Below are 26,907 nucleotides of genomic sequence, written 5' to 3' on the forward strand. Positions count from 1 at the left end.
TTCAAGACGAAACGGGTGAAGACAAGTCGAAAAATAGAGAACAAAAAAAATTTTCCTCCTATCCGTTCGAACCCGACCCGAGTTATAAAATTCAAATATAAATGCAAAAAACTTCTTAAAATTAAAAAACATCATCCAGGCTTCATTTCAACACCAAACGGGCCGAGACAGGCTAAAAAAAAGAGAATAAAAAGAATTTCCTTCCTATCCGTTCAAACCCGACACGAGTTAGAAAATTCAAATATAAATGCAAAAAAATTATAAAAATTAAAAAACATCATCCAGGCTTCAATTCAAGACAAAACAGGCTAAGACAGGCCGAAAAAAAGAGAACAAAAATAGTTTCTTTCCTATCCGTTCGAACCCGATCCGAGTTATAAATTTCGAAAATAAATGCAAAAAAATTTTAAAAATTAAAAAACATCATCCAGGCTTCATTTCAACACGAAACGGGTCAGAAAAGGCCGAAAAATAGAGAATAAAAAAAATTTCCTACCTATCCGTTCGAACCCGACCCGAGTTAGAAAATTCAAATATAAATGCAAAAAAATTATAAAAATTAAAAAACATCATCCAGGCTTCATTTCAAGACCAAACGGGCCAAGACAGGCCGAAAAAAAGAGAATAAAAATAATTTCCTTCCTATCCGTTCGAACCCGACCCGAGTTAGAAAATTCAAAAATAAATGCAAAAAAATTCTAAAAATTAAAAAACGTCGTCCAGGCTTCATTTCAAGACGAAACGGGTCAGGACAGGGCGAAAAATAGAGAACAAAAAAAATTTCCTACCTATCCGTTCGAACCCGACCCGAGTTAGGAAATTCAAATATAAATGCAAAAAAAATCGAAAAATTAAAAAACATCATCCAGGTTTAATTTCAAGATGAAACGGGTGAAGACAAGCCGAAAAAAGAGAGAACAAAAAAAATTTTCTTCCTATCCGTTCGAACCCGACTCGAGTTAGGAAATTCAAATATAAATGCAAAAAAATTCGAAAAATTAAAAAACATCATCCAGGTTTAATTTCAAGATGAAACGGGTGAAGACAAGCCGAAAAAAGAGAGAACAAAAAAAATTTTCTTCCTATCCGTTCGAACCCGACCCGAGTTAGAAAATTCAAATATAAATGCAAAAAAACTCTTAAAATTAAAAAACATCACGCAGACATCATTTCAAGATGAAACGGGGTAGGACAGGCCGAAAAATAGAGACCAAAAAAAATTTCATACCTATCCGTTCGAACCCGACCCGAGTTAGAAAATTCAAATATAAATGCACAAAAATTATAAAAATTAAAAAACATCATCCAGGCTTCATTTCAAGACCAAACGGGCCAAGACAGGCCGAAAAAAAGAGAATAAAAATAATTTCCTTCCTATCCGTTCTAACCTGACCCGAGTTATAAAATTCAAAAATAAATGTAAAAAAATTCTTAAAATTAAAAAACATCATCTAGGTTTCATTTCAAGACGAAACGGGCGAAGAAAGGCCGAAAAATAGAGAACAAAAAAAATTTTGCTCCTATCCGTTCGAACCAGACCCGACTTATAAAATTCAAATAGAAATGGAAAAAAATTCTTCAAATTAAAAAACATCATCCATGCTTCATTTCAAGACGAAACGGGTCAGGACAGAGCGAAAAATAGAGAACAAAAAAAATTTCCTACCTATCCGTTCAAACCCGACCCGAGTTAGAAAATTCAAATATTAATGCAAAAAAAATTTAAAAATTAAAAAAATCATCCAGGCTACATTTCTAGAGCAAACGGGCCAAGACAGGATGAAGAAAAGAGAACAAAAATAATTTCCTTCCTATCCGTTCGAACCCGACCCGAGTTAGAAAATTCAAAAATAATTGAAAAAAAAATTTAAAAATTAAAAAACATCATCAAGGCTTCATTTCAAGACGAAACGGTTCAGGACAGGCCGAAAAATAGAGAACAAAAAAAAGTTCCTACCTATCCGTTCGAATCAGACCCGAGTTAGAAAATTCAAATATAATAGCAAAAAAATTATAAAAATTGAAAGACATCATCCAGGCTTCATTTCAAGATGAAACGGGCCCAGACAGGCCGAAAAATAGAGAAAAAAAATAATTTCCTTCCTATCCGTTCGAACCCGACCCGAGTTAGAAAATTCAAAAATAAATGCAAAAAAATTCCAAAAATTAAAAAACATCATCCAGGTTTAATTTCAAGATGAAACGGGTGAAGACAAGCCGAAAATGAGAGAACAAAAAAAATTTTCTTCCTATCCGTTCGAACCTAACCTGAGTTAGAGAATTCAAAATTAAATGCAAAAAAATTATAAAAATTAAAAAACATCATCCACTCCTCATTTCAAGACCAAACGGGCCAAGACAGGCCGAAAAAAAGATAATAAAAATAATTTCCTTTCTATCCGTTCGAACCCGACCCGAGTTAGAAAATTCGAATATAAATGTAAAAAAATTATAAAAATTAAAAAACATCATCCAGGCTTCATTTCAAGACCAAAAAGGCCAAGACAGGCCGAAAAAAAGAGAATAAAAATAATTTCCCTCCTATCCGTTCGAACCCGACCCGAGTTAGAAAATTCAAAAATAAATGCAAAAAAATTCTTAAAATTAAACAAAACATCATCTAGGTTTCATTTCAAGACGAAACGGGTGAAGACAAGTCGAAAAATAGAGAACAAAAAAAATTTTCCTCCTATCCGTTCGAACCCGACCCGAGTTATAAAATTCAAATATAAATGCAAAAAACTTCTTAAAATTAAAAAACATCATCCAGGCTTCATTTCAACACCAAATGGGCCAAGACAGGCTAAAAAAAAGAGAATAAAAAGAATTTCCTTCCTATCCGTTCAAACCCGACACGAGTTAGAAAATTCAAATATAAATGCAAAAAAATTATAAAAATTAAAAAACATCATCCAGGCTTCAATTCAAGACAAAACAGGCTAAGACAGGCCGAAAAAAAGAGAACAAAAATAGTTTCTTTCCTATCCGTTCGAACCCGATCCGAGTTATAAATTTCGAAAATAAATGCAAAAAAATTTTAAAAATTAAAAAACATCATCCAGGCTTCATTTCAACACGAAACGGGTCAGAAAAGGCCGAAAAATAGAGAATAAAAAAAATTTCCTACCTATCCGTTCGAACCTGACCCGAGTTAGAAAATTCAAATATAAATGCAAAAAAATTATAAAAATTAAAAAACATCATCCAAGCTTCATTTCAAGACCAAACGGGCCAGGACAGGCCTAAAAAAAGAGAATAAAAATAATTTCCTTCCTATCCGTTCGAACCCGACCCGAGTTAGAAAATTCAAAAATAAATGCAAAAAAATTCTAAAAATTAAAAAACGTCGTCCAGGCTTCATTTCAAGACGAAACGGGTCAGGACAGGGCGAAAAATAGAGACCAAAAAAAATTTCATACCTATCCGTTCGAACCCGACCCGAGTTAGAAAATTCAAATATAAATGCACAAAAATTATAAAAATTAAAAAACATCATCCAGGCTTCATTTCAAGACCAAACGGGCCAAGACAGGCCGAAAAAAAGAGAATAAAAATAATTTCCTTCCTATCCGTTCTAACCTGACCCGAGTTAGGAAATTTAAATATAAATGCAAAAAAATTCGAAAAATTAAAAAACATCATCCAGGTTTAATTTCAAGATGAAACGGGTGAAGACAAGCCGAAAAAAGAGAGAACAAAAAAAATTTTCTTCCTATCCGTTCGAACCCGACCCGAGTTAGAAAATTCAAATATAAATGCAAAAAAACTCTTAAAATTAAAAAACATCACGCAGACATCATTTCAAGATGAAACGGGTGAAGACAAGCCGAAAAAAGAGAGAAAAAAAATAATTTCCTTCCTATCCGTTCGAACCCGACCCGAGTTAGAAAATTCAAAAATAAATGCAAAAAAATTCCAAAACTTAAAAAACATCATCCAGGTTTAATTTCAAGATGAAACGGGTGAAGACAAGCCGAAAAAGAGAGAACAAAAAAAATTTTCTTCCTATCCGTTCGAACCTGACCTGAGTTAGAGAATTCAAAATTAAATGCAAAAAAATTATAAAAATTAAAAAACATCATCCAGTCTTCATTTCAAGACCAAACGGGCCAAGACAGGCCGAAAAAAAGATAATAAAAATAATTTCCTTCCTATCCGTTCGAACCCGACCCGACTTAGAAAATTCAAATATAAATGTAAAAAAATTATAAAAATTTAAAAACATCATCCAGGCTTCATTTCAAGACCAAACAGGCCAAGACAGGCCGAAAAAAAGAGAATAAAAATAATTTCCTTCCTATCCGTTCGAACCCGACCCGAGTTAGAAAATTCAAAAATAAATGCAAAAAAATTCTTAAAATTAAAAAAAAACATCATCTAGGTTTCATTTCAAGACGAAACGGGTGAAGACAAGTCGAAAAATAGAGAACAAAAAAAATTTTCCTCCTATCCGTTCGAACCCGACCCGAGTTATAAAATTCAAATATAAATGCAAAAAACTTCTTAAAATTAAAAAACATCATCCAGGCTTCATTTCAACACCAAACGGGCCAAGACAGGCTGAAAAAAAGAGAATAAAAAGAATTTCCTTCCTATCCGTTCAAACCCGACCCGAGAATATAAATGCAAAAAAATTATAAAAATTAAAAAACATCATCCAGGCTTCAATTCAAGACAAAACGGGCTAAGACAGGCCGAAAAAAAGAGAATAAAAATAATTTCCTTCCTATCCGTTCGAACCCGACCCGAGTTAGAAAATTCAAAAATAAATGCAAAAAAATTCTAAAAATTAAAAAACGTCGTCCAGGCTTCATTTCAAGACGAAACGGGTCAGGACAGGGCGAAAAATAGAGAACAAAAAAAATTTCCTACCTATCCGTTCGAACCCGACCCGAGTTAGGAAATTCAAATATAAATGCAAAAAAAATCGAAAAATTAAAAAACATCATCCAGGTTTAATTTCAAGATGAAACGGGTGAAGACAAGCCGAAAAAAGAGAGAACAAAAAAAATTTTCTTCCTATCCGTTCGAACCCGACTCGAGTTAGGAAATTCAAATATAAATGCAAAAAAATTCGAAAAATTAAAAAACATCATCCAGGTTTAATTTCAAGATGAAACGGGTGAAGACAAGCCGAAAAAAGAGAGAACAAAAAAAATTTTCTTCCTATCCGTTCGAACCCGACCCGAGTTATAAATTTCGAAAATAAATGCAAAAAAACTCTTAAAATTAAAAAACATCACGCAGACATCATTTCAAGATGAAACGGGGTAGGACAGGCCGAAAAATAGAGACCAAAAAAAATTTCATACCTATCCGTTCGAACCCGACCCGAGTTAGAAAATTCAAATATAAATGCAAAAAAATTATAAAAATTAAAAAACATCATCCAGGCTTCATTTCAAGACCAAACGGGCCAAGACAGGCCGAAAAAAAGAGAATAAAAATAATTTCCTTCCTATCCGTTCGAACCCGACCCGAGTTAGAAAATTCAAAAATAAATGCAAAAAAATTCTAAAAATTAAAAAACGTCGTCCAGGCTTCATTTCAAGACGAAACGGGTCAGGACAGGGCGAAAAATAGAGAACAAAAAAAATTTCCTACCTATCCGTTCGAACCCGACCCGAGTTAGGAAATTCAAATATAAATGCAAAAAAAATCGAAAAATTAAAAAACATCATCCAGGTTTAATTTCAAGATGAAACGGGTGAAGACAAGCCGAAAAAAGAGAGAACAAAAAAAATTTTCTTCCTATCCGTTCGAACCCGACTCGAGTTAGGAAATTCAAATATAAATGCAAAAAAATTCGAAAAATTAAAAAACATCATCCAGGTTTAATTTCAAGATGAAACGGGTGAAGACAAGCCGAAAAAAGAGAGAACAAAAAAAATTTTCTTCCTATCCGTTCGAACCCGACCCGAGTTAGAAAATTCAAATATAAATGCAAAAAAACTCTTAAAATTAAAAAACATCACGCAGACATCATTTCAAGATGAAACGGGGTAGGACAGGCCGAAAAATAGAGACCAAAAAAAATTTCATACCTATCCGTTCGAACCCGACCCGAGTTAGAAAATTCAAATATAAATGCACAAAAATTATAAAAATTAAAAAACATCATCCAGGCTTCATTTCAAGACCAAAAGGGCCAAGACAGGCCGAAAAAAAGAGAATAAAAATAATTTCCTTCCAATCCGTTCTAACCTGACCCGAGTTATAAAATTCAAAAATAAATGTAAAAAAATTCTTAAAATTAAAAAACATCATCTAGGTTTCATTTCAAGACGAAACGGGCGAAGAAAGGCCGAAAAATAGAGAACAAAAAAAATTTTGCTCCTATCCGTTCGAACCAGACCCGACTTATAAAATTCAAATAGAAATGGAAAAAAATTCTTCAAATTAAAAAACATCATCCATGCTTCATTTCAAGACGAAACGGGTCAGGACAGAGCGAAAAATAGAGAACAAAAAAAATTTCCTACCTATCCGTTCAAACCCGACCCGAGTTAGAAAATTCAAATATTAATGCAAAAAAAATTTAAAAATTAAAAAAATCATCCAGGCTACATTTCAAGAGCAAACGGGCCAAGACAGGATGAAGAAAAGAGAACAAAAATAGTTTCCTTCCTATCCGTTCGAACCCGACCCGAGTTAGAAAATTCAAAAATAATTGAAAAAAAAATTTAAAAATTAAAAAACATCATCAAGGCTTCATTTCAAGACGAAACGGTTCAGGACAGGCCGAAAAATAGAGAACAAAAAAAAGTTCCTACCTATCCGTTCGAATCAGACCCGAGTTAGAAAATTCAAATATAATAGCAAAAAAATTATAAAAATTGAAAGACATCATCCAGGCTTCATTTCAAGATGAAACGGGCCCAGACAGGCCGAAAAGTAGAGAAAAAAAACAATTTCCTTCCTATCCGTTCGAACCCGACCCGAGTTAGAAAATTCAAAAATAAATGCAAAAAAATTCCAAAAATTAAAAAAACATCATCCAGGTTTAATTTCAAGATGAAACGGGTGAAGACAAGCCGAAAATGAGAGAACAAAAAAAATTTTCTTCCTATCCGTTCGAACCTAACCTGAGTTAGAGAATTCAAAATTAAATGCAAAAAAATTATAAAAATTAAAAAACATCATCCACTCCTCATTTCAAGACCAAACGGGCCAAGACAGGCCGAAAAAAAGATAATAAAAATAATTTCCTTTCTATCCGTTCGAACCCGACCCGAGTTAGAAAATTCGAATATAAATGTAAAAAAATTATAAAAATTAAAAAACATCATCCAGGCTTCATTTCAAGACCAAAAAGGCCAAGACAGGCCGAAAAAAAGAGAATAAAAATAATTTCCTTCCTATCCGTTCGAACCCGACCCGGGTTAGAAAATTCAAAAATAAATGCAAAAAAATTCTTAAAATTAAACAAAACATCATCTAGGTTTCATTTCAAGACGAAACGGGTGAAGACAAGTCGAAAAATAGAGAACAAAAAAAATTTTCCTCCTATCCGTTCGAACCCGACCCGAGTTATAAAATTCAAATATAAATGCAAAAAACTTCTTAAAATTAAAAAACATCATCCAGGCTTCATTTCAACACCAAACGGGCCGAGACAGGCTAAAAAAAAGAGAATAAAAAGAATTTCCTTCCTATCCGTTCAAACCCGACACGAGTTAGAAAATTCAAATATAAATGCAAAAAAATTATAAAAATTAAAAAACATCATCCAGGCTTCAATTCAAGACAAAACAGGCTAAGACAGGCCGAAAAAAAGAGAACAAAAATAGTTTCTTTCCTATCCGTTCGAACCCGATCCGAGTTATAAATTTCGAAAATAAATGCAAAAAAATTTTAAAAATTAAAAAACATCATCCAGGCTTCATTTCAACACGAAACGGGTCAGAAAAGGCCGAAAAATAGAGAATAAAAAAAATTTCCTACCTATCCGTTCGAACCCGACCCGAGTTAGAAAATTCAAATATAAATGCAAAAAAATTATAAAAATTAAAAAACATCATCCAGGCTTCATTTCAAGACCAAACGGGCCAAGACAGGCCGAAAAAAAGAGAATAAAAATAATTTCCTTCCTATCCGTTCGAACCCGACCCGAGTTAGAAAATTCAAAAATAAATGCAAAAAAATTCTAAAAATTAAAAAACGTCGTCCAGGCTTCATTTCAAGACGAAACGGGTCAGGACAGGGCGAAAAATAGAGAACAAAAAAAATTTCCTACCTATCCGTTCGAACCCGACCCGAGTTAGGAAATTCAAATATAAATGCAAAAAAAATCGAAAAATTAAAAAACATCATCCAGGTTTAATTTCAAGATGAAACGGGTGAAGACAAGCCGAAAAAAGAGAGAACAAAAAAAATTTTCTTCCTATCCGTTCGAACCCGACTCGAGTTAGGAAATTCAAATATAAATGCAAAAAAATTCGAAAAATTAAAAAACATCATCCAGGTTTAATTTCAAGATGAAACGGGTGAAGACAAGCCGAAAAAAGAGAGAACAAAAAAAATTTTCTTCCTATCCGTTCGAACCCGACCCGAGTTAGAAAATTCAAATATAAATGCAAAAAAACTCTTAAAATTAAAAAACATCACGCAGACATCATTTCAAGATGAAACGGGGTAGGACAGGCCGAAAAATAGAGACCAAAAAAAATTTCATACCTATCCGTTCGAACCCGACCCGAGTTAGAAAATTCAAATATAAATGCACAAAAATTATAAAAATTAAAAAACATCATCCAGGCTTCATTTCAAGACCAAACGGGCCAAGACAGGCCGAAAAAAAGAGAATAAAAATAATTTCCTTCCTATCCGTTCTAACCTGACCCGAGTTATAAAATTCAAAAATAAATGTAAAAAAATTCTTAAAATTAAAAAACATCATCTAGGTTTCATTTCAAGACGAAACGGGCGAAGAAAGGCCGAAAAATAGAGAACAAAAAAAATTTTGCTCCTATCCGTTCGAACCAGACCCGACTTATAAAATTCAAATAGAAATGGAAAAAAATTCTTCAAATTAAAAAACATCATCCATGCTTCATTTCAAGACGAAACGGGTCAGGACAGAGCGAAAAATAGAGAACAAAAAAAATTTCCTACCTATCCGTTCAAACCCGACCCGAGTTAGAAAATTCAAATATTAATGCAAAAAAAATTTAAAAATTAAAAAAATCATCCAGGCTACATTTCTAGAGCAAACGGGCCAAGACAGGATGAAGAAAAGAGAACAAAAATAATTTCCTTCCTATCCGTTCGAACCCGACCCGAGTTAGAAAATTCAAAAATAATTGAAAAAAAAATTTAAAAATTAAAAAACATCATCAAGGCTTCATTTCAAGACGAAACGGTTCAGGACAGGCCGAAAAATAGAGAACAAAAAAAAGTTCCTACCTATCCGTTCGAATCAGACCCGAGTTAGAAAATTCAAATATAATAGCAAAAAAATTATAAAAATTGAAAGACATCATCCAGGCTTCATTTCAAGATGAAACGGGCCCAGACAGGCCGAAAAATAGAGAAAAAAAATAATTTCCTTCCTATCCGTTCGAACCCGACCCGAGTTAGAAAATTCAAAAATAAATGCAAAAAAATTCCAAAAATTAAAAAACATCATCCAGGTTTAATTTCAAGATGAAACGGGTGAAGACAAGCCGAAAATGAGAGAACAAAAAAAATTTTCTTCCTATCCGTTCGAACCTAACCTGAGTTAGAGAATTCAAAATTAAATGCAAAAAAATTATAAAAATTAAAAAACATCATCCACTCCTCATTTCAAGACCAAACGGGCCAAGACAGGCCGAAAAAAAGATAATAAAAATAATTTCCTTTCTATCCGTTCGAACCCGACCCGAGTTAGAAAATTCGAATATAAATGTAAAAAAATTATAAAAATTAAAAAACATCATCCAGGCTTCATTTCAAGACCAAAAAGGCCAAGACAGGCCGAAAAAAAGAGAATAAAAATAATTTCCCTCCTATCCGTTCGAACCCGACCCGAGTTAGAAAATTCAAAAATAAATGCAAAAAAATTCTTAAAATTAAACAAAACATCATCTAGGTTTCATTTCAAGACGAAACGGGTGAAGACAAGTCGAAAAATAGAGAACAAAAAAAATTTTCCTCCTATCCGTTCGAACCCGACCCGAGTTATAAAATTCAAATATAAATGCAAAAAACTTCTTAAAATTAAAAAACATCATCCAGGCTTCATTTCAACACCAAATGGGCCAAGACAGGCTAAAAAAAAGAGAATAAAAAGAATTTCCTTCCTATCCGTTCAAACCCGACACGAGTTAGAAAATTCAAATATAAATGCAAAAAAATTATAAAAATTAAAAAACATCATCCAGGCTTCAATTCAAGACAAAACAGGCTAAGACAGGCCGAAAAAAAGAGAACAAAAATAGTTTCTTTCCTATCCGTTCGAACCCGATCCGAGTTATAAATTTCGAAAATAAATGCAAAAAAATTTTAAAAATTAAAAAACATCATCCAGGCTTCATTTCAACACGAAACGGGTCAGAAAAGGCCGAAAAATAGAGAATAAAAAAAATTTCCTACCTATCCGTTCGAACCTGACCCGAGTTAGAAAATTCAAATATAAATGCAAAAAAATTATAAAAATTAAAAAACATCATCCAAGCTTCATTTCAAGACCAAACGGGCCAGGACAGGCCTAAAAAAAGAGAATAAAAATAATTTCCTTCCTATCCGTTCGAACCCGACCCGAGTTAGAAAATTCAAAAATAAATGCAAAAAAATTCTAAAAATTAAAAAACGTCGTCCAGGCTTCATTTCAAGACGAAACGGGTCAGGACAGGGCGAAAAATAGAGACCAAAAAAAATTTCATACCTATCCGTTCGAACCCGACCCGAGTTAGAAAATTCAAATATAAATGCACAAAAATTATAAAAATTAAAAAACATCATCCAGGCTTCATTTCAAGACCAAACGGGCCAAGACAGGCCGAAAAAAAGAGAATAAAAATAATTTCCTTCCTATCCGTTCTAACCTGACCCGAGTTAGGAAATTTAAATATAAATGCAAAAAAATTCGAAAAATTAAAAAACATCATCCAGGTTTAATTTCAAGATGAAACGGGTGAAGACAAGCCGAAAAAAGAGAGAACAAAAAAAATTTTCTTCCTATCCGTTCGAACCCGACCCGAGTTAGAAAATTCAAATATAAATGCAAAAAAACTCTTAAAATTAAAAAACATCACGCAGACATCATTTCAAGATGAAACGGGTGAAGACAAGCCGAAAAAAGAGAGAAAAAAAATAATTTCCTTCCTATCCGTTCGAACCCGACCCGAGTTAGAAAATTCAAAAATAAATGCAAAAAAATTCCAAAACTTAAAAAACATCATCCAGGTTTAATTTCAAGATGAAACGGGTGAAGACAAGCCGAAAAAGAGAGAACAAAAAAAATTTTCTTCCTATCCGTTCGAACCTGACCTGAGTTAGAGAATTCAAAATTAAATGCAAAAAAATTATAAAAATTAAAAAACATCATCCAGTCTTCATTTCAAGACCAAACGGGCCAAGACAGGCCGAAAAAAAGATAATAAAAATAATTTCCTTCCTATCCGTTCGAACCCGACCCGACTTAGAAAATTCAAATATAAATGTAAAAAAATTATAAAAATTTAAAAACATCATCCAGGCTTCATTTCAAGACCAAACAGGCCAAGACAGGCCGAAAAAAAGAGAATAAAAATAATTTCCTTCCTATCCGTTCGAACCCGACCCGAGTTAGAAAATTCAAAAATAAATGCAAAAAAATTCTTAAAATTAAAAAAAAACATCATCTAGGTTTCATTTCAAGACGAAACGGGTGAAGACAAGTCGAAAAATAGAGAACAAAAAAAATTTTCCTCCTATCCGTTCGAACCCGACCCGAGTTATAAAATTCAAATATAAATGCAAAAAACTTCTTAAAATTAAAAAACATCATCCAGGCTTCATTTCAACACCAAACGGGCCAAGACAGGCTAAAAAAAAGAGAATAAAAAGAATTTCCTTCCTATCCGTTCAAACCCGACCCGAGAATATAAATGCAAAAAAATTATAAAAATTAAAAAACATCATCCAGGCTTCAATTCAAGACAAAACGGGCTAAGACAGGCCGAAAAAAAGAGAACAAAAATAGTTTCTTTCCTATCCGTTCGAACCCGACCCGAGTTATAAATTTCGAAAATAAATGCAAAAAAATTTTAAAAATTAAAAAACATCATCCAGGCTTCATTTCAACACGAAACGGGTCAGAAAAGGCCGAAAAATAGAGAATAAAAAAAATTTCCTACCTATCCGTTCGAACCCGACCCGAGTTAGAAAATTCAAATATAAATGCAAAAAAATTATAAAAATTAAAAAACATCATCCAGGCTTCATTTCAAGACCAAACGGGCCAAGACAGGCCGAAAAAAAGAGAATAAAAATAATTTCCTTCCTATCCGTTCGAACCCGACCCGAGTTAGAAAATTCAAAAATAAATGCAAAAAAATTCTAAAAATTAAAAAACGTCGTCCAGGCTTCATTTCAAGACGAAACGGGTCAGGACAGGGCGAAAAATAGAGAACAAAAAAAATTTCCTACCTATCCGTTCGAACCCGACCCGAGTTAGGAAATTCAAATATAAATGCAAAAAAAATCGAAAAATTAAAAAACATCATCCAGGTTTAATTTCAAGATGAAACGGGTGAAGACAAGCCGAAAAAAGAGAGAACAAAAAAAATTTTCTTCCTATCCGTTCGAACCCGACTCGAGTTAGGAAATTCAAATATAAATGCAAAAAAATTCGAAAAATTAAAAAACATCATCCAGGTTTAATTTCAAGATGAAACGGGTGAAGACAAGCCGAAAAAAGAGAGAACAAAAAAAATTTTCTTCCTATCCGTTCGAACCCGACCCGAGTTAGAAAATTCAAATATAAATGCAAAAAAACTCTTAAAATTAAAAAACATCACGCAGACATCATTTCAAGATGAAACGGGGTAGGACAGGCCGAAAAATAGAGACCAAAAAAAATTTCATACCTATCCGTTCGAACCCGACCCGAGTTAGAAAATTCAAATATAAATGCACAAAAATTATAAAAATTAAAAAACATCATCCAGGCTTCATTTCAAGACCAAACGGGCCAAGACAGGCCGAAAAAAAGAGAATAAAAATAATTTCCTTCCTATCCGTTCTAACCTGACCCGAGTTATAAAATTCAAAAATAAATGCAAAAAAATTCTTAAAATTAAAAAACATCATCTAGGTTTCATTTCAAGACGAAACGGGCGAAGAAAGGCCGAAAAATAGAGAACAAAAAAAATTTTGCTCCTATCCGTTCGAACCAGACCCGACTTATAAAATTCAAATAGAAATGGAAAAAAATTCTTCAAATTAAAAAACATCATCCATGCTTCATTTCAAGACGAAACGGGTCAGGACAGAGCGAAAAATAGAGAACAAAAAAAATTTCCTACCTATCCGTTCAAACCCGACCCGAGTTAGAAAATTCAAATATTAATGCAAAAAAAATTTAAAAATTAAAAAAATCATCCAGGCTACATTTCAAGACCAAACGGGCCAAGACAGGATGAAGAAAAGAGAACAAAAATAATTTCCTTCCTATCCGTTCGAACCCGACCCGAGTTAGAAAATTCAAAAATAATTGAAAAAAAAATTTAAAAATTAAAAAACATCATCAAGGCTTCATTTCAAGACGAAACGGTTCAGGACAGGCCGAAAAATAGAGAACAAAAAAAAGTTCCTACCTATCCGTTCGAATCAGACCCGAGTTAGAAAATTCAAATATAATAGCAAAAAAATTATAAAAATTGAAAGACATCATCCAGGCTTCATTTCAAGATGAAACGGGCCCAGACAGGCCGAAAAATAGAGAAAAAAAATAATTTCCTTCCTATCCGTTCGAACCCGACCCGAGTTAGAAAATTCAAAAATAAATGCAAAAAAATTCCAAAAATTAAAAAACATCATCCAGGTTTAATTTCAAGATGAAACGGGTGAAGACAAGCCGAAAATGAGAGAACAAAAAAAATTTTCTTCCTATCCGTTCGAACCTGACCTGAGTTAGAGAATTCAAAATTAAATGCAAAAAAATTATAAAAATTAAAAAACATCATCCACTCCTCATTTCAAGACCAAACGGGCCAAGACAGGCCGAAAAAAAGATAATAAAAATAATTTCCTTTCTATCCGTTCGAACCCGACCCGAGTTAGAAAATTCGAATATAAATGTAAAAAAATTATAAAAATTAAAAAACATCATCCAGGCTTCATTTCAAGACCAAAAAGGCCAAGACAGGCCGAAAAAAAGAGAATAAAAATAATTTCCTTCCTATCCGTTCGAACCCGACCCGAGTTAGAAAATTCAAAAATAAATGCAAAAAAATTCTTAAAATTAAACAAAACATCATCTAGGTTTCATTTCAAGACGAAACGGGTGAAGACAAGTCGAAAAATAGAGAACAAAAAAAATTTTCCTCCTATCCGTTCGAACCCGACCCGAGTTATAAAATTCAAATATAAATGCAAAAAACTTCTTAAAATTAAAAAACATCATCCAGGCTTCATTTCAACACCAAACGGGCCAAGACAGGCTAAAAAAAAGAGAATAAAAAGAATTTCCTTCCTATCCGTTCAAACCCGACACGAGTTAGAAAATTCAAATATAAATGGAAAAAAATTATAAAAATTAAAAAACATCATCCAGGCTTCAATTCAAGACAAAACAGGCTAAGACAGGCCGAAAAAAAGAGAACAAAAATAGTTTCTTTCCTATCCGTTCGAACCCGATCCGAGTTATAAATTTCGAAAATAAATGCAAAAAAATTTTAAAAATTAAAAAACATCATCCAGGCTTCATTTCAACACGAAACGGGTCAGAAAAGGCCGAAAAATAGAGAATAAAAAAAATTTCCTACCTATCCGTTCGAACCCGACCCGAGTTAGAAAATTCAAATATAAATGCAAAAAAATTATAAAAATTAAAAAACATCATCCAAGCTTCATTTCAAGACCAAACGGGCCAGGACAGGCCTAAAAAAAGAGAATAAAAATAATTTCCTTCCTATCCGTTCGAACCCGACCCGAGTTAGAAAATTCAAAAATAAATGCAAAAAAATTCTAAAAATTAAAAAACGTCGTCCAGGCTTCATTTCAAGACGAAACGGGTCAGGACAGGGCGAAAAATAGAGACCAAAAAAAATTTCATACCTATCCGTTCGAACCCGACCCGAGTTAGAAAATTCAAATATAAATGCACAAAAATTATAAAAATTAAAAAACATCATCCAGGCTTCATTTCAAGACCAAACGGGCCAAGACAGGCCGAAAAAAAGAGAATAAAAATAATTTCCTTCCTATCCGTTCTAACCTGACCCGAGTTAGGAAATTTAAATATAAATGCAAAAAAATTCGAAAAATTAAAAAACATCATCCAGGTTTAATTTCAAGATGAAACGGGTGAAGACAAGCCGAAAAAAGAGAGAACAAAAAAAATTTTCTTCCTATCCGTTCGAACCCGACCCGAGTTAGAAAATTCAAATATAAATGCAAAAAAACTCTTAAAATTAAAAAACATCACGCAGACATCATTTCAAGATGAAACGGGTGAAGACAAGCCGAAAAAAGAGAGAAAAAAAATAATTTCCTTCCTATCCGTTCGAACCCGACCCGAGTTAGAAAATTCAAAAATAAATGCAAAAAAATTCCAAAACTTAAAAAACATCATCCAGGTTTAATTTCAAGATGAAACGGGTGAAGACAAGCCGAAAAAGAGAGAACAAAAAAAATTTTCTTCCTATCCGTTCGAACCTGACCTGAGTTAGAGAATTCAAAATTAAATGCAAAAAAATTATAAAAATTAAAAAACATCATCCAGTCTTCATTTCAAGACCAAACGGGCCAAGACAGGCCGAAAAAAAGATAATAAAAATAATTTCCTTCCTATCCGTTCGAACCCGACCCGACCTAGAAAATTCAAATATAAATGTAAAAAAATTATAAAAATTTAAAAACATCATCCAGGCTTCATTTCAAGACCAAACAGGCCAAGACAGGCCGAAAAAAAGAGAATAAAAATAATTTCCTTCCTATCCGTTCGAACCCGACCCGAGTTAGAAAATTCAAAAATAAATGCAAAAAAATTCTTAAAATTAAAAAAAAAACATCATCTAGGTTTCATTTCAAGACGAAACGGGTGAAGACAAGTCGAAAAATAGAGAACAAAAAAAATTTTCCTCCTATCCGTTCGAACCCGACCCGAGTTATAAAATTCAAATATAAATGCAAAAAACTTCTTAAAATTAAAAAACATCATCCAGGCTTCATTTCAACACCAAACGGGCCAAGACAGGCTGAAAAAAAGAGAATAAAAAGAATTTCCTTCCTATCCGTTCAAACCCGACCCGAGTTAGAAAATTCAAATATAAATGCAAAAAAATTATAAAAATTAAAAAACATCATGCAGGCTTCAATTCAAGACAAAACGAGCTAAGACAGGCCGAAAAAAAAGAGAACAAAAATAGTTTCTTTCCTATCCGTTCGAACCCGACCCGAGTTATAAATTTCGAAAATAAATGCAAAAAAATTTTAAAAATTAAAAAACATCATCCAGGCTTCATTTCAACACGAAACGGGTCAGAAAAGGCCGAAAAATAGAGAATAAAAAAAATTTACTACCTATCCGTTCAAACCCGACCCGAGTTAGAAAATTCAAATATAAATGCAAAAAAATTATAAAAATTAAAAAACATCATCCAGGCTTCATTTCAACACGAAACGAGTCAGAAAAGGCCGAAAAATAGAGAACAAAAAAAATTTCCTACCTATCCGTTCGAACCCGACCCGAGTTAAAAAATTCAAATATAAATGCAAAAAAATTCTAAAAATTAAAAAACGTCGTCCAGGCTTCATTTCAAGACGAAACGGGTCAGGACAGGGCAAAAAATAGAGAACAAAAAAAATTTCCTTCCTATCCGTTCGAACCCGACCCAAGTTAGAAAATTCAAAAATAAATGCAAAAAAATTCTAAAAATTAAAAAACGTCGTCTAAGCTTCATTTCATGACCAAACGGGCCAAGACTGGTCAAAAAAAAGAGAATAAAAAAAATTTCCTTCCTATCCGTTTAAACCCGACCCGGGTTAGAAAATTCAAAAATAAATGCAAAAGAATTCTAAAAATTAAAAAACGTCGTCCAGGCTTCATTTCAAGACGAAACGGGTCAGGACAGGGAGAAAAATAGAGAACAAAAAAAATTTCCTACCTATCTGTTCGAACCCGACCCGAGTTAGAAAATTCAAATATAAATGCAAAAAAACTCTTAAAATTAAAAAACATCACGCAGACATCATTTCAAGATGAAACGGGGTAGGACAGGCCGAAAAATAGAGACCAAAAAAAATTTCATACCTATCCGTTCGAACCCGACCCGAGTTCGAAAATTCAAATATAAATGCAAAAAAAATTTAAAAATTAAAAAACATCATCCAGGCTACATTTCAAGACCAAATGGGCCAAGACAGGCCGAAAAAAAGAGAGTAAAAATAATTTCCTTCCTATTCATTCCAACCCGACCCGAGTTAGAAAATTCAAAAATAAATGCAAAAAAATTCTTAAAATTAAAAAACATCATCTAGGTTTCATTTCAAGACGAAACGGGCGAAGAAAGGCCGAAAAATAGAGAACAAAAAAAATTTTGCTCCTATCCGTTTGAACCAGACCCGACTTATAAAATTCAAATATAAATGGAAAAAAATTCTTAAAATTAAAAAACATCATCCATGCTTCATTTCAAGACGAAACGTGTCAGGACAGAGCGAAAAATAGAGAACAATAAAAATTTCCTACCTATCCGTTCAAACCCGACCCGAGTTAGAAAATTCAAATATAAATGCAAAAAAAATTTAAAAATTAAAAAACATCATCCAGGCTACATTTCAAGACCAAACGGGCAAAGACAGGATGAAAAAAAGAGAACAAAAATAATTTCCTTCCTATCCGTTCGAACCCGACCCGAGTTAGAAAATTAAAAAATAAATGCAAAAAAAATTTAAAAATTAAAAAACATCATCAAGGCTTCATTTCAAGACGAAACGGTTCAGGACAGGCCGAAAAATAGAGAACAAAAAATATTTCCTACCTATCCGTTCGAATCCAACCCGAGTTAGAAAATTCAAATATAATAGCAAAAAAATTGTAAAAATTGAAAGACATCATCCAGGCTTCATTTCAAGATGAAACGGGCCCGGACAGGCCGAAAAATAGAGAAAAAAAATAATTTCCTTCCTATCCGTTCGAACCCGACCCGAGTTAGAAAATTCAAAAATAAATGCAAAAAAATTCCAAAAATTAAAAAACATCATCCAGGTTTAATTTCAAGATGAAACGGGTGAAGACAAGCCGAAAAAGAGAGAACAAAAAAAAATTTTCTTCCTATCCGTTCGAACCTGACACGAGTTAGAGAATTCAAAATTAAATGCAAAAAAATTATAAAAATTAAAAAATATCATCCAGTCTTCATTTCAAGACCAAACGGGCCAAGACAAGCCGAAAAAAAGATAGTAAAAATAATTTCCTTCCTATCCGTTCGAACCCGACCCGAGTTAAAAAATTCAAATATAAGTGTAAAAAAATTATAAAAATTAAAAAACATCATCCAGGCTTCATTTCAAGACCAAACAGGCCAAGACATTCCGAAAAAAAGAGAATAAAAATAATTTCCTTCCTATCCGTTCGAACCCGACCCGAGTTAGAAAATTCAAAAATAAATGCAAAAAAATTCTAAAAATTAAAAAACGTCGTCCAGGCTTCATTTCAAGACGAAACGGGTCAGGACAGGGCGAAAAATAGAGAACAAAAAAAATTTCCTACCTATCCGTTCGAACCCGACCCGAGTTAGGAAATTCAAATATAAATGCAAAAAAATTCGAAAAATTAAAAAACATCATCCAGGTTTAATTTCAAGATGAAACGGGTCAGAAAAGGCCGAAAAATAGAGAACAAAAAAAATTTCCTTCCTATCCGTTCGAACCCGACCCGTGTTAGAAAATTCAAAAATAAATGCAAAAAAATTCTAAAAATTAAAAAAAACATCATCTAGGTTTCATTTCAAGACGAAACGGGTGAAGACAAGTCGAAAAATAAAGAACAAAAAAAATTTTCCTCCTATCCGTTCGAACCCGACCCGAGTTATAAAATTCAAATATAAATGCAAAAAACTTCTTAAAATTAAAAAACATCATCCAGGCTTCATTTCAACACCAAACGGGCCAAGACAGGCTGAAAAAAAGAGAATAAAAAGAATTTCCTTCCTATCCGTTCAAACCCGACCCGAGTTAGAAAATTGAAATATAAATGCAAAAAAATTATAAAAATTAAAAAACATCATCCAGGCTTCAATTCAAGACAAAACGGGCTAAGACAGGCCGAAAAAAAGAGAACAAAAATAGTTTCTTTCCTATCCGTTCGAACCCGACCCGAGTTATAAATTTCGAAAATAAATGCAAAAAAATTTTAAAAATTAAAAAACATCATCCAGGCTTCATTTCAACACGAAACGGGTCAGAAAAGGCCGAAAGATAGAGAATAAAAAAAATTTCCTACCTATCCGTTCGAACCCGACCCGAGTTAGAAAATTCAAATATAAATGCAAAAAAATTATAAAAATTAAAAAACATCATCCAGGCTTCATTTCAAGACCAAACGGGCCAAGACAGGCCGAAAAAAAGAGAATAAAAATAATTTCCTTCCTATCCGATCGAACCCGACCCGAGTTAGAAAATTCAAAAATAAATGCAAAAAAATTCTAAAAATTAAAAAACGTCGTCCAGGCTTCATTTCAAGACGAAACGGGTCAGGACAGGGCGAAAAATAGAGAACAAAAAAAATTTCCTACCTATCCGTTCGAACCCGACCCGAGTTAGGAAATTCAAATATAAATGCAAAAAAATTCGAAAAATTAAAAAACATCATCCAGGTTTAATTTCAAGATGAAACGGGTGAAGACAAGCCGAAAAAAGAGAGAACAAAAAAAATTTTCTTCCTATCCGTTCGAACCCGACTCGAGTTAGGAAATTCAAATATAAATGCAAAAAAATTCGAAAAATTAAAAAACATCATCCAGGTTTAATTTCAAGATGAAACGGGTGAAGACAAGCCGAAAAAAGAGAGAACAAAAAAAATTTTCTTCCTATCCGTTCGAACCCGACCCGAGTTAGAAAATTCAAATATAAATGCAAAAAAACTCTTAAAATTAAAAAACATCACGCAGACATCATTTCAAGATGAAACGGGGTAGGACAGGCCGAAAAATAGAGACCAAAAAAAATTTCATACCTATCCGTTCGAACCCGACCCGAGTTAGAAAATTCAAATATAAATGCACAAAAATTATAAAAATTAAAAAACATCATCCAGGCTTCATTTCAAGACCAAACGGGCCAAGACAGGCCGAAAAAAAGAGAATAAAAATAATTTCCTTCCTATCCGTTCTAACCTGACCCGAGTTATAAAATTCAAAAATAAATGCAAAAAAATTCTTAAAATTAAAAAACATCATCTAGGTTTTATTTCAAGACGAAACGGGCGAAGAAAGGCCGAAAAATAGAGAACAAAAAAAATTTTGCTCCTATCCGTTCGAACCAGACCCGACTTATAAAATTCAAATAGAAATGGAAAAAAATTCTTCAAATTAAAAAACATCATCCATGCTTCATTTCAAGACGAAACGTGTCAGGACAGAGCGAAAAATAGAGAACAAAAAAAATTTCCTACCTATCCGTTCAAACCCGACCCGAGTTAGAAAATTCAAATATTAATGCAAAAAAAATTTAAAAATTAAAAAAATCATCCAGGCTACATTTCAAGACCAAACGGGCCAAGACAGGATGAAGAAAAGAGAACAAAAATAATTTCCTTCCTATCCGTTCGAACCCGACCCGAGTTAGAAAATTCAAAAATAATTGAAAAAAAAATTTAAAAATTAAAAAACATCATCAAGGCTTCATTTGAAGACGAAACGGTTCAGGACAGGCCGAAAAATAGAGAACAAAAAAAAGTTCCTACCTATCCGTTCGAATCAGACCCGAGTTAGAAAATTCAAATATAATAGCAAAAAAATTATAAAAATTGAAAGACATCATCCAGGCTTCATTTCAAGATGAAACGGGCCCAGATAGGCCGAAAAATAGAGAAAAAAAAATAATTTCCTTCCTATCCGTTCGAACCCGACCCGAGTTAGAAAATTCAAAAATAAATGCAAAAAAACTCCAAAAATTAAAAAACATCATCCAGGTTTAATTTCAAGATGAAACGGGTGAAGACAAGCCGAAAATGAGAGAACAAAAAAAATTTTCTTCCTATCCGTTCGAACCTGACCTGAGTTAGAGAATTCAAAATTAAATGCAAAAAAATTATAAAAATTAAAAAACATCATCCACTCCTCATTTCAAGACCAAACGGGCCAAGACAGGCCGAAAAAAAGATAATAAAAATAATTTCCTTCCTATCCGTTCGAACCCGACCCGAGTTAGAAAATTCAAATATAAATGTAAAAAAATTATAAAAATTAAAAAACATCATCCAGGCTTCATTTCAAGACCAAAAAGGCCAAGACAGGCCGAAAAAAAGAGAATAAAAATAATTTCCTTCCTATCCGTTCGAACCCGACCCGAGTTAGAAAATTCAAAAATAAATGCAAAAAAATTCTTAAAATTAAACAAAACATCATCTAGGTTTCATTTCAAGACGAAACGGGTGAAGACAAGTCGAAAAATAGAGAACAAAAAAAATTTTCCTCCTATCCGTTCGAACCCGACCCGAGTTATAAAATTCAAATATAAATGCAAAAAACTTCTTAAAATTAAAAAACATCATCCAGGCTTCATTTCAACACCAAACGGGCCAAGACAGGCTAAAAAAAAGAGAATAAAAAGAATTTCCTTCCTATCCGTTCAAACCCGACCCGAGTTAGAAAATTCAAATATAAATGCAAAAAAATTATAAAAATTAAAAAACATCATCCAGGCTTCAATTCAAAACAAAACAGGCTAAGACAGGCCGAAAAAAAGAGAACAAAAATAGTTTCTTTCCTATCCGTTCGAACCCGACCCGAGTTATAAATTTCGAAAATAAATGCAAAAAAATTTTAAAAATTAAAAAACATCATCCAGGCTTCATTTCAACACGAAACGGGTCAGAAAAGGCCGAAAAATAGAGAATAAAAAAAATTTCCTACCTATCCGTTCGAACCCGACCCGAGTTAGAAAATTCAAATATAAATGCAAAAAAATTATAAAAATTAAAAAACATCATCCAAGCTTCATTTCAAGACCAAACGGGCCAGGACAGGCCTAAAAAAAAGAGAATAAAAATAATTTCCTTCCTATCCGTTCGAACCCGACCCGAGTTAGAAAATTCAAAAATAAATGCAAAAAAATTCTAAAAATTAAAAAACGTCGTCCAGGCTTCATTTCAAGACGAAACGGGTCAGGACAGGGCGAAAAATAGAGAACAAAAAAAATTTCCTACCTATCCGTTCGAACCCGACCCGAGTTAGGAAATTCAAATATAAATGTAAAAAAATTCGAAAAATTAAAAAACATCATCCAGGTTTAATTTCAAGATGAAACGGGTGAAGACAAGCCGAAAAAAGAGAGAACAAAAAAAATTTTCTTCCTATCCGTTCGAACCCGATCCGAGTTAGGAAATTCAAATATAAATGCAAAAAAATTCGAAAAATTAAAAAACGTCATCCAGGTTTAATTTCAAGATGAAACGGGTGAAGACAAGCCGAAAAAAGAGAGAACAAAAAAAATTTTCTTCCTATCCGTTCGAACCCGACCCGAGTTAGAAAATTCAAATATAAATGCAAAAAAACTCTTAAAATTAAAAAACATCACGCAGACATCATTTCAAGATGAAACGGGTGAAGACAAGCCGAAAAAAGAGAGAAAAAAAATAATTTCCTTCCTATCCGTTCGAACCCGACCCGAGTTAGAAAATTCAAAAATAAATGCAAAAAAATTCCAAAACTTAAAAAACATCATCCAGGTTTAATTTCAAGATGAAACGGGTGAAGACAAGCCGAAAAAGAGAGAACAAAAAAAATTTTCTTCCTATCCGTTCGAACCTGACCTGAGTTAGAGAATTCAAAATTAAATGCAAAAAAATTATAAAAATTAAAAAACATCATCCAGGCTTCATTTCAAGACCAAACGGGCCAAGACAAGCCAAAAAAAAGAGAATAAAAATAATTTCCTTCCTATCCGTTCGAACCCGACCCGAGTTAGAAAATTCAAAAATAAATGCAAAAAAACTCTAAAAATTAAAAAACGTCGTCCAGGCTTCATTTCAAGACGAAACGGGTCAGGACAGGGCGAAAAATAGAGAACAAAAAAAATTTCCTTCCTATCCGTTCGAACCCGACCCGAGTTAGAAAATTCAAAAATAAATGCAAAAAAATTCTAAAAATTAAAAAACGTCGTCCAAGCTTCATTTCAAGACTAGACGGGCCAAGACTGGTCAAAAAAAAGAGATTAAAAAAAATTTCCTTCCTATCCGTTTAAACCCGACCCGAGTTAGAAAATTCAAAAATAAATGCAAAAGAATTCTAAAAATTAAAAAACGTCGTCCAGGCTTCATTTCAAGACGAAACGGGTCAGGACAGGGAGAAAAATAGAGAACAAAAAAAATTTCCTACCTATCTGTTCGAACCCGACCCGAGTTAGAAAATTCAAATATAAATGCAAAAAAAACTCTTAAAATTAAAAAACATCACGCAGACATCATTTCAAGATGAAACGGGGTAGGACAGGCCGAAAAATAGAGACCAAAAAAAATTTCATACCTATCCGTTCGAACCCGACCCGAGTTAGAAAATTCAAATATAAACGCACAAAAATTATTAAAATTAAAAAACATCATCCAGGCTTCATTTCAAGACCAAACGGGCCAAGACAGGCGGAAAAAAAGAGAATAAAAGTAATTTCCTTCCTATCCGTTCTAACCTGACCCGAGTTAGAAAATTCAAAAATAAATGCAAAAAAATTCTTAAAATTAAAAAACATCTTCTAGGTTTCATTTCAAGACAAAACAGGTGAAGATAAGTCGAAAAATAGAGAACGAAAAAAAATTTCCTCCTATCCGTTCGAACCCGACCCGAGTTATAAAACTCAAACATAAATGCAAAAAAATTCTTAAAATTAAAAAACATCATCCATACTTCATTTCAATACCAAACGGGCCAAGACAGGCCGAAAAAAGGAGAATAAAAATAATTTCCTTCCTATCCGTTCAAACCCGACCCGAGTTATAAAATTCAAATATAAATTCAAAAAAATTACAAAAATTAAAAAACATCATCCAGGCTTCAATGCAAGACAAAACGGGCCAAGACAGGCCGAAAAAAAGAGAACAAAAATAGTCTCTTTCCCATCCGTTCGAACCCGACCCGAGTTATAAAATTCGAAAATAAATGCAAAAAAATTTTAAAAATTAAAAAACATCATCCAGGCTTCATTTCAACACGAAACGGGTCAGAAAATGCCGAAAAATAGAGAACAATAAAAATTTCCTACCTATCCGTTCGAACCCGACCCGAGTTAGAAAATTCAAATATAAATGCAAAAAAATTGTAAAAATTGAAAAACATCATCCAGGCTTCATTTCAAGACGAAACGGGCCCAGACAGGCTGAAAAGAAGAGAACAAAAATAATTTCCTTCCTATTCGTTCGAACCCGACCCGAGTTAGAGAATTCAAAAATAAATGCAAAAAAAATTTTTAAATTAAAAAACATCATCTAGGTTTCATTTAAAGACGAAACGGGTGAAGACTGGCCGAAAAATGGAGAAGAAAAAAAATTTGCCTCCTCCCCGTTCGAACCCGACCTGAGTTATAAAATTCAAATATAAATGCAAAAAAATTCTTAAAATTAAAAAACCTCATCCAGGCTTCATTTCAAGACGAAACGGGCCAAGACAAGCCAAAAAAAAAGAGAACAAAAATAATTTCCTTCCTATCCGTTCGAACCCGACCCGAGTTAGAAAATTCACAAATAAATGCAAAAAAATTCGAAAAATTAAAAAACATCATCCAAGTTTAAGTTCAAGATGAAACGGGTGAAGACAAGCCGAAAAAGAGAGAACAAAAAAAATTTTCTTCCTATCCGTTCGAACCCGACCCGAGTTAGAAAATTCAAAATTAAATTCAAAAAAATAATAAAAATTAAAAAACATCATCCAGTCTTCATTTCAAGACCAAACGGGCCAAGACAGGCCGAAAAAAAGATAATAGAAATAATTTCCTTCCTATCCGTTCGAACCCGACCCGAGTTAGAAAATTCAAATATAAATGCAAAAAAATTATAAAAATTAAAAAACATCATCCAGGCTTCATTTCAAGAGCAAACAGGCCAAGACAGGCCGAAAAAAAGAGAATAAAAATAATTTCCTTCCTATCCGTTCGAACCCGACCCGAGTTAGAAAATTCAAAAATAAATGCAAAAAAATTCTTAAAATTAAAAAACAACATCTAGGTTTCATTTCAAGACGAAACGGGAGAAGACAAGTCGAAAAATAGAGAACAAAAAAATTTTTCCTCCTATCCGTTCGAACCCGACCCGAGTTATAAAATTCAAATATAAATGCAAAAAAATTATTAAAATTAAAAAACATCATCCAGGCTTCATTTCAATACCAAACGGGCCAAGACAGGCCGAAAAAAATAGAATAAAAATAATTTCCTTCCTATCCGTTCAAACCCGACCCGAGTTAGAAAATTCAAATATAAATGCAAAAAAATTATTAAAATTGAAAAACATCATCCAGGCTTCAATTCAAGACAAAACGGGCCAAGACAGGCCGAAAAAAAGAGAACAAAAATAGTTTCTTTCCCATTCGTTCGAACCCGACCCGAGTTATAAAATTCGAAAATAAATGCAAAAAAATTTCGAAAATTAAAAAACATCATCCAGGCTTCATTTCAACACGAAACGGGTCAGAAAAGGCCGAAAAATAGCGAACAATAAAAATTTCCTACCTATCCGTTCGAACCCGACCCGAGTTAGAAAATTCACATATAAATGCAAAAAAATTATAAAAATTAAAAAACATCATCCAGGCTTCATTTCAAGACGAAACGGGCCCACACAGGCCGAAAAGAAGAGAACAAAAATAATTTCCTTCCTATCCGTTCGAACCTGACCCGAGTTAGAGAATTCAAAAATAAATGCAAAAAAAATTTTTAAATTAAAAAATATCATCTAGGTTTCATTTCAAGACGAAACGGACGAAGACAGGCCGAAAAATGGAGAAGAAAAAAAATTTTCCTCCTCCCCGTTCGAACCCGACCTGAGTTATAAAATTCAAATATAAATGCAAAAAAATTCTTAAAATTAAAAAACCTCATCCAGGCTTCATTTCAAGACGAAACGGGCCAAGACACGCCGAAAAAAAAAGAGAATAAAAATAATTTCCTTCCTATCCGTTCGTACCCGACCCGAGTTAGAAAATTCAAAAATAAATGCAAAAAAATTCTTAAAATTAAAAAACATCATCTAGGTTTCATTTCAAGACGAAACGGGTGAAGACAAGTCGAAAAATAGAGAACAAAAAAAATTTTCCTCCTATCCGTTCGAACCCGACCCGAGTTATAAAATTCAAATATAAATGCAAAAAAATTCTTAAAATTAAAAAACATCATCCAGGCTTCATTTCAAGACCAAACGGGCCAAGACAGGCCAAAAAAAAGATAATAAAAATAATTTCCTTCCTATCCGTTCGAACCCGACCCGAGTTAGAAAATTCAAATATAAATGCAAAAAAATTATAAAAATTTAAAAACATCATCCAGGCTTCATTTCAAGACCAAACAGGCCAA

This window comes from Quercus robur, chromosome 3, assembly GCF_932294415.1.
Source record: "Quercus robur chromosome 3, dhQueRobu3.1, whole genome shotgun sequence".
Lineage (NCBI taxonomy): Eukaryota > Viridiplantae > Streptophyta > Magnoliopsida > Fagales > Fagaceae > Quercus > Quercus robur.